The sequence below is a fragment of the Pelodiscus sinensis genome, chromosome 12 (genome assembly GCF_052426305.1).
Source record: "Pelodiscus sinensis isolate ZL-2025 chromosome 12, ASM5242630v1, whole genome shotgun sequence".
In the NCBI taxonomy this organism is placed as follows: domain Eukaryota; kingdom Metazoa; phylum Chordata; order Testudines; family Trionychidae; genus Pelodiscus; species Pelodiscus sinensis.
Genome location: NC_143063.1, coordinates 6,785,342 through 6,797,775, shown reverse-complemented (window position 1 = coordinate 6,797,775; position 12,434 = coordinate 6,785,342). Strand labels below are relative to the sequence as shown.

Below are 12,434 nucleotides of genomic sequence, written 5' to 3'. Positions count from 1 at the left end.
CAGCTGCAGCAGAGCGGGCTGAGGTGAGTGCAGGGGGTGGGCCCGATCCCTGCTGCTGGTGCCAGGCTCCCCGTTAGTCCCTTTGGATGAAAGGGTGGAGTGGGGATGGAGGAGGCAGGGTGAGGTGGGGCTGAGGCGAATGGGGGGCAGGTCCTTCAAATCACCGCCAGAGCTCCGGGGTTCCCTGCTTCTACCACTGCAGCCACAGACTCTCGGTCACCAGCCAGGAAGGACTAGCTGGGAGGGAAGATGCTCTGCCCCAGCCCAGCCCCTTCTGGCTAAGGCCCTGCCTCTTTTGGGGGCCCAAGGCTGCCATCACCTTGCTAAGGATGCACCTGTAAGGCCCAGCATCTACTTTCACAGCTGCACTGATACAATCCAAGGTCTGCTGACATGAAGCTTCTTAAAAGCAGGTGATGCGAGCTGGAAGTTAATGACCTAGACCTGGTGAGTTGGATATTAGGCCTAATAGGTGGACAAAACTATGAGGCTGTTCCACTCACCATCCCTTTGTGGGAAAGAGACGTCTGAGGAGGGCGTGAGAAGAACTCTTGGGAAGAAAAGACAGAGGTGACTGAACAACAAGATCAAGACCCCATCAGATCTTGGCACCCAGGGCTGGAGAGGTGTCCTGACCAGACTGGGACAGACAACATTGTCACGCCTACTGGCTCCAGCTGAATTCCAGCCCTTACCATCCGGAGACTACCAAACCAGGGAGCGTCTCCTCCGAACAACAGCTCCCGCCCATCTCAACCCATTTCTCTTGGCCCCAGGACAGGAGTTACCCTCTCTAATGTCCTCCAAAAGGCTGTCCGAAGAGGGGGTGGGATTTCCTTTTTCAACACTTGCTAGCTCCAGGAAGAAGAAATGACGTTAACACGAAAGGCGTTCTCGCTACTTCATGTCTCGACTGCTTTCTCGGTTTCCCCTTGTCTGTGTGTCTGATCAAAAGCTGAAAGAATCTCTAATGGCGCATTTGCTACGGTGCTCAGCTGGCTGAGGTCTCTGGAGACCAAACCCCAGCTTGGACTTTCCCATGTTCTTAGTCACGCCTGGGAACGAACAACGACGTGAAACGGGATCTGCAGGGAATCTGTTTGCATTTTATCCTTCAGAGATGAGGCTTAAATCTGGCGTGGGGTGCGTTCTGACCAAGGAAAGCAGGCTGCAAGAGAGATCCCACAAACTCTGTGAGGTCTTGACTCACAAGAGGTGCACATGCCAGGCCGGATTGGCATGGCTGTGCCAGCACTCCGCATGCTGAGCTGGCTTGGGAAGAGAGAGAGAAATGCAAAATACCAGCGTTTGCCCTGTGCCACAATACAAACTGCAGCAGCTTCCCCACAGCTCCCCAGCAGTGTTTATGCTCATGGGCTCCACCATGTTCTCAGTACAGCCGGAAGAGCTCCCATCCCTTCAGTGGAGTCTCTCCGGATTTATAGCCGGGGGAATGAAGGTGAGATCCTGTCCCTATCGCTGAGGCTGGAGGAGAAATCGGTGGACAGGGAGAAATCAGACATTCTCATTCATTAACTTTGGAACAGCGACATGAACAAACAGCCCATCAACTGCAACCCTCCTGCTTGACAAGGGGACGCAACAGCTCCGTTTGTATGCACCGCAAAGCCCACCCAAACTGGAGGAATGAGAAGCTGCTTTAGTTACATTTTGACACTTTTCGTTTTAGTCTCTTTCCTTCCTCTCTTCCTCAAGAAGCTAATTACAAATTCGTAGTAATGGCACAAAACAGAAAGCCACTGCTAAGCCCCTCTTGTTTGCTCAATCCACACTCCCAGGACGCCAGAACGGGAAGGGACCTCAAGAGACATTGAGTCCAGTGCCCTGCCCTCACGCCTCTGGGGCAGCTGGCATTGGCCAGTCGGAAGACAGGAAACTGAGCTAAATGGACCTTTGGTCTGACCCAGCCTTGCCATTCTTCTGTTCTCCCTCCCCCCACCCCCACAGGGATCACTTGTTGGACTAATCAGGAAAACGTCCCCCACCCTCCTGAAAAACGTACTCTCTTTTTTTTAATCAAGAAAGCAGAAAACCCAAAAGTTGGGGAAGGAGTGTCAAAATGTGGCCCAAAGGCATGTGCTTTCTCCAACACGTTCACTTAGTTAAAAACTTAATTGTCAGTCAGAAACACCTGTTCGCGTGGAAGATCCCCACACGGTTTTCATAGAACCTTAGAACACTAGAACTGGAAGGGACCTCGAGAGACATCGAGTCCAGTCCCCTGTCCTCACAGCAGGACCAAGCACCGTCTAGATCATCCCGGACAGGTGTCTGTCTAACCTACTCTTCAATATCTCCAGAGATGGAGATTCCACAACCTCCCTACACAATTTATTCCAGTGTTTTACACCCCCCCCCCCCCCCGACAGGCAGGAAGTTTTTTCTAATGTCCAACCTAAACCTCCATTGCTGCAGTTAAAGCCCATTGTTTCTTGCCCTATTACCAGAGGCCAAGAAGAACAATTTTTCTCTCTCCTCCTTGTGTCACCCTTTTAGATACTTGAAAAATGTTATCATGTCCCCTCTCAGTCTTCTCTTTTCTAAACTAAACAAGCCCAATTCTTTCAGTCTTTCCTCACTGCTCATGTTCTGTAGTTCTTCTCTGGACCTTCAATTTTTCCACATCTTTCTTGAAAAGTGGTGCCCAGAACTGGACACAGTACTCCAAGGCTACGTCTACACTGGCGGCTTCTTGCACAAGAACTCTTTTGTGGAAGAGTTCTTGTGCAAAAAATCTTCCACAAGAGAGTGTCTACACTGCCATGTCCTTTTGCGCAAGAGATGTGCTTTTGTGCAAGAGCATCCATGGCAGTGTAGACGCTCTCTTGCGCAAGAAAGCTCTGATGGCCATTTTAACCATAGGGGCTTCTTGCACAAGAAATTCATGTTGCCTGTCTACACTGCCCACTTGTGGAAGAGCTCTTGCTCAAGAGGGCTAATTCCTCGTGGGGAGAGGAAGAGGAATAACTCTTCTGGAAGAAGCCCTGTTTTACAACGCTGTACTGTAAATTTACTTGCGCAAGAATGGGCGTGCAGTGTAGACAGCTGGCAAGTTTTTGCACAAGAACAGCTGTTCTTGCGCAAGAAGCTGCCACTGTAGATATAGCCTATGTGTGTGTAAACCAGTATTAGGTCAGAGGTGCCAGGTAGGGAAAACAGGCGATGATTCAGAGAAGAATTGGAACAAGACTTTCCCTCACTGACGGCCAGAGGGGGTAACACATTGATCTTCGAGGCATGCCACCCTGGTTTACAGCTCTTCTTTTGGAGACGTCACTAGTCCATACCTTGATTGATGCAGCAACCCGATGGCTGAACATCAAGGTGAGCAAGGTGCTGTGGTCTGTTCCCTCTATCTTCTGTGCACTCCTCCATTACACTCATCCACCTACATTGCTGCCCGGCACCACATTGTGAAGCCTGGGCTGAGGTGAATTTCTGCACCGCGACAGCTGCTGTAGCCGTTCCAGTCCAGCAGCCTGTTCACCCTAGTCCAGGATCTTCATGCCAGGTTGTAAATTAGGGCCTGTGAGGTGAGCTGTGGCAAGTCAGCAGGAATGGCAGGTGTTGCAATCCAAAGGTGGGCAGATCTTGTAGGACTTGTGTGGTGCTTATGTGCACCCACTGGAACCAGTGTCCAGCCTCCCATGCAGTTTGAAGAGCAACACGTCTAATGCCTTTTGGCAGCATTCTCCAGAACTAGCATAAAGAGCAAGGAAGGCAGACATGCAGAATACAGGCATGTGCATGACAGCGTTGCCAACTCTCACGATTTCATCATATGCTCCTAGTGTTATACCTAGTGTTTTCTGTAAGATCACAGCTGCTCAAGTCAGGGAATTCTGTGACCTTTCTTGTGTTCTTCATCAACACAAGAAAAAAGAATGTTTCCAGCCCGCCTGGCTGCTGCGAAGAACTTGAAAAGATGAACCCTAAAGGCTCAGAAAATGGAAGTGAAGAAAAATAAACTCCCGTTTTCTGCAATCACATTATTTAAATCACTTGTGATTTCTGAATCCTTGTTTATCGCCTTCCTCTGTAGCATGGGGCACAGATCACAGCTAGAGGATTCTCTGCATCTTGGGGTCTTCAAAGTATTTGAAGGCTCCAATATCTGAGATATAGGTGAGAGGATTATTTTGGGAGGGGTGGGTGAGATTCTGTGGGGCCTGCACTGTGCAGGGGGTCAGACTAGATGATCATGGTGGTCCCTTCTGACCTTAAAGTCTATGAGTCTATAAGGTTTAGGGAACCAACCTGTAGCCCCCAAACACGTAAAATAAGGTCAACCTCGGAGAAGAAAAAAAATCTGGATTATTTTACACTCTTCTGAAAATATCTAGTTTGCAATGTGGATTTTGCTTTGTGATCAGGGACAGGAGGGCAGCAGCTAATACAACTAGGGACCCTTGAATCTGGCAGCTGTGTAGTTATAAATACATGAACACATCTACAGCTGCAGAGAACACAGCAGGGCTTTAAAAGGGATATTTGTATGGATTGGAAGAATATTCAGAGTCATCAGAATTAATGGCAACAAAAATTGTGGGTGGGACATTCACCTTGTGCTTCTGAGCTAGAAGCAATCTCTAACACTGGAATTTGTACACCTCTGCAGGCGCTGGCTCTGCCGCTGTCTGAGACAGGACACTGCATTTGTTCTGCTCTGGCAAGTGCTGTGACCAAGGAGTAAATGTACAAAACACATTGATTTCCTCCCCATACAGCTCTGCCGGCTTCAGCCCTAAGACTGAATTTCTTTGAGGGTGAAAAATTTCCCTCAATGTATGTTAAAAAAGATCTGTTCTCCTTTGCTCTTTCTCTCTGTGAAAGCAGCGACAGGACCGGAGACAAGCACTGCAGGAGCGGAGAAGGGAGCAAAGCTCTTCAAGCGCTATGTCAAGAGGATGTTTCCAAGGCTAGGTGAAATGAGAGAGACCCGATAAGACCATTCTTGGGATTACAACAGAGTACTCTGGCAAGGACACAGGACCAGAACCAGTAGAGAGCAGCAGGTCCTGGGACATCAAAGCTATCTCCTTGTTGGGCTGAAATGAACTTCTCTTCTTCTCCATACTACCTTTATCCTTTTCACCTTGCAGCCTGCGGCAGTGGAAATCACTTAATATTCATACCCGCTTCTCCACCTAACAGGAGACCTCCCTGGGTCTCAGTCTCCTCTCACAGGTCTTGGAACTCCACCATCAGGAGAGAATCACGTCCTGAGGCCACCAATGTTCAGCCGTAAAAATGCTTCTCTTTTTGGTATCCCACTGACCAAGAACATTTCCCAAGAGTCGATATTTTATTATGCTGTAGATGCTGCCCTACCCCCACCCCAGCGCCGCAGAGTCATTAGAGGAGCCATGATTAGACAAGGATTACTTAGGCACTCAGGCAGGGCTTTTCAAAGGGGCTTTAAGGAAATTCAATGGAAACGGGTCTCGCTCCTCAAGATTCTGTTGAAATCCCCTGGTCCCTGTCTCAGCACAGACCCCCCCAGTCACCCTGCTCTCCAGGCGTTTTCACCCTGATCAGAGGGCCAGCTCTGATAAACAGGAACTCAACGAGATTTCAAGATGGCGACACAAACCTCCTCCTAATGTGCAATCAGATGAGAACTTGCTAGGTTCTTGTTCAGAGACTATTCTTCCAAAAGCAATCACCCCAGAAGAAAAGGAATCAGCAGTTCCACAGATGTGACTGGGGGCCAGGTCTGCAAAGATGTTTAGGTGCCTACAGATGCACGTAGGTGTCTATAAAACCACCTAAAGCAGATCAGGCACTTAACTCTCCTTCAACTCAATAAGAGTTAAGCACCCAACCTGCGTAGATGGTTTTGTAACCCCCAGCAGGTAGCTGTGGAAATCTGGCCCCATGACTGGTATCCACATTAGGGATGTAAGCGTAACCGGTATGCCTGCAGGCCCCGCCCTGACCCCACCGAGAACCTCAGCGACCCTGCTCCGTTGTGGTGTTTAAACACAACCCCAAATCACGCTCGTGACTGGTCATTTGCCTCCCATCTCCCCATTCTGATAACTGTCCCAGCAGTCCCTTGTTCCCTCCCAAGCAGCTTGTGCCGGTGAATGAGGCTAGGACCAGCAGACGGGAGCTGCTGGCTCTGCAGACACAATGCTGGAGTTTGCAGTTTCTCTCCCTCCGTACATTACACGCAGGAGGAACGAGCTACTGCCTGCGTGCCAAGAACTGGAGGCTTGAGACTGGCCCAGAACCCCCACCCCATACCCAGGGATGGACAGAGATCAGGGACAAGGCCTGGCCCTCACAGCATAATCCCCAGGCTGCGTCTCCAGGGCTCTGTGTGCAGCACGGAACACCAGGTGCACACTCCACACAGCTTTATGACCCTGGACAATGTCAGCCTTAGGGCTTCCTTTCACCCAACAGCTCATAAGATGGACTCTGCAGTTGGCTACTAAAACCAGGGGCCTGTGTTAGAGCTTAGCAGGCTTCGGCAGCCATGCGTCACTGGGTACGTCTACACTACATGGCTCCGTCGATGGAGCCATGTAGATTTGTTTATTGGGCAAAGGGAAATGAAGCTGCAATTTAAATAATCGCCGCTTCATTTAAATTGACATGGCTGCCGCACTGAGCCAACAAACAGCTGATCAGCTGTTTGTCGGCTCAGCGCGCTAGTCTGGACGCTCCCGCGCCGACATCAAAGCCCTTTGTCGGCAGCCCCAGTAAACCTCATCCTGCGAGGAATAACAGGGCTGCCGACAAAGGGCTTTGATGTCGGCAGGGGAGCGTCCAGACTAGCGCGCTGAGCCGACAAACAGCTGATCAGCTGTTTGTCGGCTCAGCGCGGCAGCCATGTAAATTTAAATGAAGCAACGATTATTTAAATCGCCACTTCATTTCCCTTTGCCTACAACCCTAATCTACATGGCTCCGTCGATGGAGCCATGTTGTTTAGACACAGCCACTGAATGGGATAATGCCTAAACAACCTGTATTCTTCCCCACACCTAACAGGCTTCTCAGCCCATCGTGCACCCCTCTCCTTCTCCTCCTCTTCCTTTGTATGGCCACAGGGCCTACAGACCAAAGCCCCATTGTACGGGATGCTGCACAAACACACAGCAAGAGCCACACACCCCCACCTTCATAGCCTCCCCCTTCCAGGCTCATCTACATGCCTGCGTTGTTCCCAAATCGAGCGCTGCCCACTAACTCCCTTCCCTCAAGTGTGGCGCTTTTAACTCCCTCAGCCTAGTTGGCTGGCCTGCCAGGAGCACTGCTACAGCCTGAGCCAGCTGCTACTCTGACTACTGTGTACGCACCCAGTCACCCTGCGCCTCTCCCGTGAGCCCGGCTAACCTGAGCGGACTGAACTCACGTTATCGACACGCACACTAACTCTGCCATGATGCCTCCACTTCCCTTTCCCACCTCCCCTCTCGCTGTGAGTTTTCTGAAATCACAGGACGTGGCCCCCACAATCAGGAGACTGGCTTAAAAATCACAAGGGTTGTTCTGTTTGTTTCTTAAATAACACATCTGAGATTCTCGTTATTTACCCTCTTTGTTTTTAGACCACTAGGTGGTCCTGTTTTCAACCTTTTCTCCCAAACAATGAGTGAGCCTTTTTTTTAAAAATGAAGGCCAATAATCTCCAGTAACTACCTAATTTTGGGTCCTGGGGCCTTAATTAAAAATACCCCAAATGTCACAAGATCCATGATAATAAAAAAGAAATCACATCAGCTGCCAACAGCGTTAACGAAATATGGAATTAACCTGCTGTGCACTGATCATCTTCCTTACTCTACCTTGGTGTTGTATCCTCCTTTCGCTGCACACATTGTCTGTCGCTAACGCCTAAGCACTTTGTGGTAGAGGCTGCAGCTTCCGTTATGCAACCCTGAAATGTTGCTCCACTCCTGGACTTGGGACCCTGGGCACTGGAGAGGAGAAGGCCACCCCCAATTAATTCTCGGCTTTCTCTGAGCACAGCTATACATGAAGCAATTTCCTTAAGTCACCTCTTGAAAAGAGCTTTGTGGCCCAAGCTGATTTTCATGGCGGTTGGTCTTACTACATCCTCTGCGCCTCTGCCTAACTTTTTTTCCCTGTGGGCTATCTTGCTTTCAGCCTTTACCCAGCTGGCCTTCTCTCAGTTTCACAGTAAAATTGTGAAAAATGTTCTCTGCGGCCAGTAGCCTGAACCTTACAGGTAAGAATGTGCATGTATGCGTGAGAGAGAAGCGTAACCCCTGTTTTTAAATGGTATTCTGCTTGCAGCATAACTCCTGTGGGTCCAGGGATTCTCCCACAGAGAGTACAGAGCAGAAACTGCAAGCACTTGAATGCTGGAGCAGAGATGGTGAGGGAGGTCAGGGCTGGAACTGGGAATCAGAGAACTGTGGCTGGAAGAAGGGGGGAAGAATCAATGCATTGGAAGTAGGCTCTCCAAGTAAACTTACGGCTAGTCTACAGCTTAATATCCCCACAGCATGGCTTCTACTGCACTGAGCCCTGCGTTATTTACTTAGCCTTGCACTGAATGCAGACAAGCGTGGATAAGCTCCAGTTATGAGCGTGCTTAACAATCCAGGGTTTCAGAATATCAAACCCTCTAATGAGGCAGTGGTGAATACAACAAAGCAATGACATTCAGTCTGAGTGGAGTGAGGCAAAACGTGCTGGACTGACAGCCCTCAGACTTCACCGGGGCACTGGGGTAGTACAGGGCAGGGGCAGGACATGCCTCACTACAGGGCCGTTGCAATGCACTTCCGCCTTCTGATGCAAAGCTGTTCTCGCTTCCGAAAGAAGAGCGCCATCTCATTCTTACATAATGCCTCCCCCTGTCGCTCTCAAAGCAATTTACAAAGATCAGGATCAGTTCCCCCTTTCACCGATGGAGAAACTGAGGCACTGCACTGGCATGTGACATGCCCAACGTCCGGAGCAGAGCCAAGAATTGACCCCAGCACCCCAGTCTAGTGCTCTGGTCACAAGGCCAGGCTCCATGGTCCATTCAGCCCTCAGGCACTCTGCTGAGCCTGCTACCAAAGGGGCCAGTTAATGCCAGCCCTGGTGGTAACGAGGACCCTGTTCACGAGAATATGGACCAAGATCAACAAAATGTCGGCTCAGCTACTTTGCAGGGATAGATAAGGCAGGATCATAGTGAAAAGGACTGGAGTCGGGGGTGCAAAGTGATCACATGCTAAAGGAAGCACCCAGTCATAGAGCTAGTAAGAGAGAGGGATAAAAACATTAAGCAGCACAGGCAAGGGAATCTCTTCCCAGGGGATTTGGAGCAAGACAAAGAGATTCTGGGACCTGAGAGGCCGGCGAACAGGCTTCACTTCTCTTCCCCTCCACTATCGTTGGGGATTTACGAAGGAAGAGTTTGGGAGGCTGAGTCTGGAGCTCCAGGCTTGTAAGATAAAGGGGGGAAACATACGTACAGGGAAGGCGGTCCCAGGGTGCTGGGGACACACTGCGCTTTTCCATGTGCTGGCCAGATGAGACGTTAGCACCAGGCTGTCTTTTAATAATTGTGGAGTGACAGCAGCTCACAACTTGCTGAGTTCTGGGCAAATCTTTGGGTGCAGAAGAAAGGGCAGAGGACTCCATACTCGGGTGCCTTCTAGGGGTTTATGCCTCCTTTTTTAGTATTCACCATGGCTTGTCTGCATACACATGGGCTGCTCTTCCAATATTTATTGTTTCCATGCATTTTTTAAAATACTTGACATTAAAGTCATGTCTGGGCTGTATTGCCTATAAAATGTGACCACCAATTATTTCTGCCAGCTAAGTCAACAATTAGATGCAAGACTGCAAGGGATTATCCAACATCTCCAGTGTGCTAGTGAAAAAGCAGGCTATTTGAAAACTGAAGATTCTCTGTGACGTGTCATTTTCATTTCCCATCACTTATTAATCCGTTTCGTACATGTGCACGTAGTCTGTCTGTCTGTCTGTCACACACACGCACACGCACAGACACATTGTTTTCTGCTCCCCTCTCTTAAAAGCTGGTGAGCGCCACTGGTTGAGCTATGGGTTGCCATGGAAAAGGTATAAGCACAGGATTTATTTACTGTTTGGAAATGGCACATCTCTCAGAGGGAAGCTTAATGAGAACGGGGCAGATTCAGAGCTGGTGACAGCGCCGGCTCCCAGATGCCACGGCGATGCTTATGCTATATAACTGCTGAGAATGACGAGCTCCAAGTAGGGAGCTAGGCAGACAGAAATCAACAACTCTACACCTGCCCATGCCCCAGGCTGGCTATTGACAAGCATGCCCAGAATATCCCCAATCCCGTTTTCAACTTGTACTCAGTGTGCCAATTGCCACAGCTAATTCCACACCCTTACTCCTGGCTGCTTGCCCATGGCCCCTGTCCTGCTCCAAACTCACATAATTAATTCTGGTTTCCGAGGCATCTCAAAGGAGATGTAACTTGAACTGACACAATGGCTCACGAGGTGCTTTCCATGGCTGGAAAGGGACCAGGCAAACCTGCTCAGCTGAAGACCTGAGAAGAGAAACAAGTGCTGGCTCACAACCCCCTACCAGCAAGTACATTGCTCTTGAGGGCTGAGCAGTGAAGGTTTGATTCACTAAGCAAACCATGCTGAGGCTACATCTAGATGACAAGCTTCTTTCGAAAGAGAGCATCTAGATTGCAACCACTTCTTTGGAAAAAGCAAGCCGCTTTTTTGAAAGAGCACTCAGGTAGTCTTGATGCTCTTTCAAAAAAGCACTGTTTGCATTCAAGAACGCCTTTTTTCGAAAGAAGGTGTTCTTCCTCGTAAAATGAGGTTTACCACGGTCGAAAAAACGTGCCATGTTTTTTCCATTTGATTTTGAAAGAACGCGGCGGAAGTCTTAGACACACGGAGTTGCAAATGAAGCCCGGGATTTGAATTTCCCGGGCTTCATTTGCATAAAGCCGGCCAGCGCCATTTTTAAATGCCGGCTAGGTCGGACCCCGTGCAGCGCGGCTACACGCAGCACGGACTAGCTAGTTCAGATTAGGCTTCCTAATCCGAACTAGCTGTACACCTTGTTCCACCGGGGTCCGACCTAGCCGGCATTTAAAAATGGCGCTGGCCGGCTTTATGCAAATGAAGCCCGGGAAATTCAAATCCCGGGCTTCATTTGCAACTCCGTATGACTACATTACCCCCCCTAGTTCGAACTAGGGGGGTAGTGTAGACATACCCCCAGAGAGAGCTGGAGGCCGGACCAGCCAGCTGCTTTCTGCTCATTTGAAAATTCTCCTAGTAAAAGTCTCTTTCCCATCTGCTCCCCCATAAAGCAGGGAGTTTACCTGCAATGGAAGGTAATCTCTGTGTAACCTCGCCCAAGCCCTATCATACACACTGATGGAAGAACTAAATTCTCCGTCCCTTCCCAATGTGCCAAATCCATTTTCTCTCCATGGAACTCCAACTCAATCCATCATCCCACTTATGAGCCGTGTCTTGTGCTGTCTCACTCCTCTGTAGGAGGCAGGGTGGCCGGGTGAGATATCAGAAACTGAACAGTGACAATGGCTGGGGAGGAAAAGATGGATCAGACACATGAGCAGTATGTGAGTGTGGGACTTCCCCAAATCTCCCTCAACATCAGGAGCCTTTTGCAACCAGAAAACCAAGATTTCTGAGGCAAACTACCACTGCCCTCGCAGTAACCTATTCTGGAGAATCTGGCCCATTTGGAGGACGTCGTGAGGTGGAGGCAGATCAGGGCTAGCTTGAATCTACTTGGTGCAGGCAATGACAGCGGGGAAGATGTGTTGACACGGCCTCTGCATGGGCTAGCAACACAGGTAGGTCCCCAGTGTCCCGAGCAGACTCTTACTGGGGTAGGCACCATCACGTCCTTACTACCACAATTACCTGCCTCGGCTAGATTCAAGCTAAATCAGCTGTACCTATCCACGCTGCAATCGCACCTGCATCTGTGGTGTAGACAAACCCTCCCTGCACCTCTATGGTGGGCCAAGAGCTGCCATGGAGAGCAGCAACTCAAGAACCCCCGTGGGGAGAGGGCAGCGTGCAACTGGTAAAGATCAGAGAGATGGGCCTGACCTGCAGTGGTCCATTCCTGGTCATGAAATCTTAGATCCAGCTCCCAATCTTCCCATGCTTGGGAACACGAAACTCTATGGTTTGGTTTTCTCCAGCAGAAACCCTTCAAAACTCTGAGGCCGGGGTCTCCAGATAGGTTTGGGCCACAGCTTTTTACCCGCCACTAAGGCCCCTTGTGCTTTTATAGCAAACACGTGCACCTGTGGCTGCTTTCATTCCTAAAAATAAAATCTGCCTCTCCCCCTTTTCAGCCGGTGCCTCTTTGTCAAGAGGCTGTTATTAAAGGTGACATAATTGACATTATTTGCTCAATGCATTCAAGATGG

At 49.7% G+C, this 12,434-nt stretch overlaps 1 protein-coding gene and 1 non-coding gene across 6 annotated transcripts in view; both read right to left on the bottom strand.

Moving 5' to 3' along the window:
- CPNE2 (copine 2) overlaps positions 1–12,434 on the bottom strand; it is a 162,839-nt gene that overhangs the window by 8,422 nt on the left and 141,983 nt on the right. The window lies entirely within an intron of this gene.
- On the bottom strand, positions 6,097–6,238 carry LOC112545455 (small nucleolar RNA SNORA57). Its single transcript, XR_003088919.2, has one exon. It is a non-coding gene; the product is annotated as a small nucleolar RNA SNORA57 (small nucleolar RNA).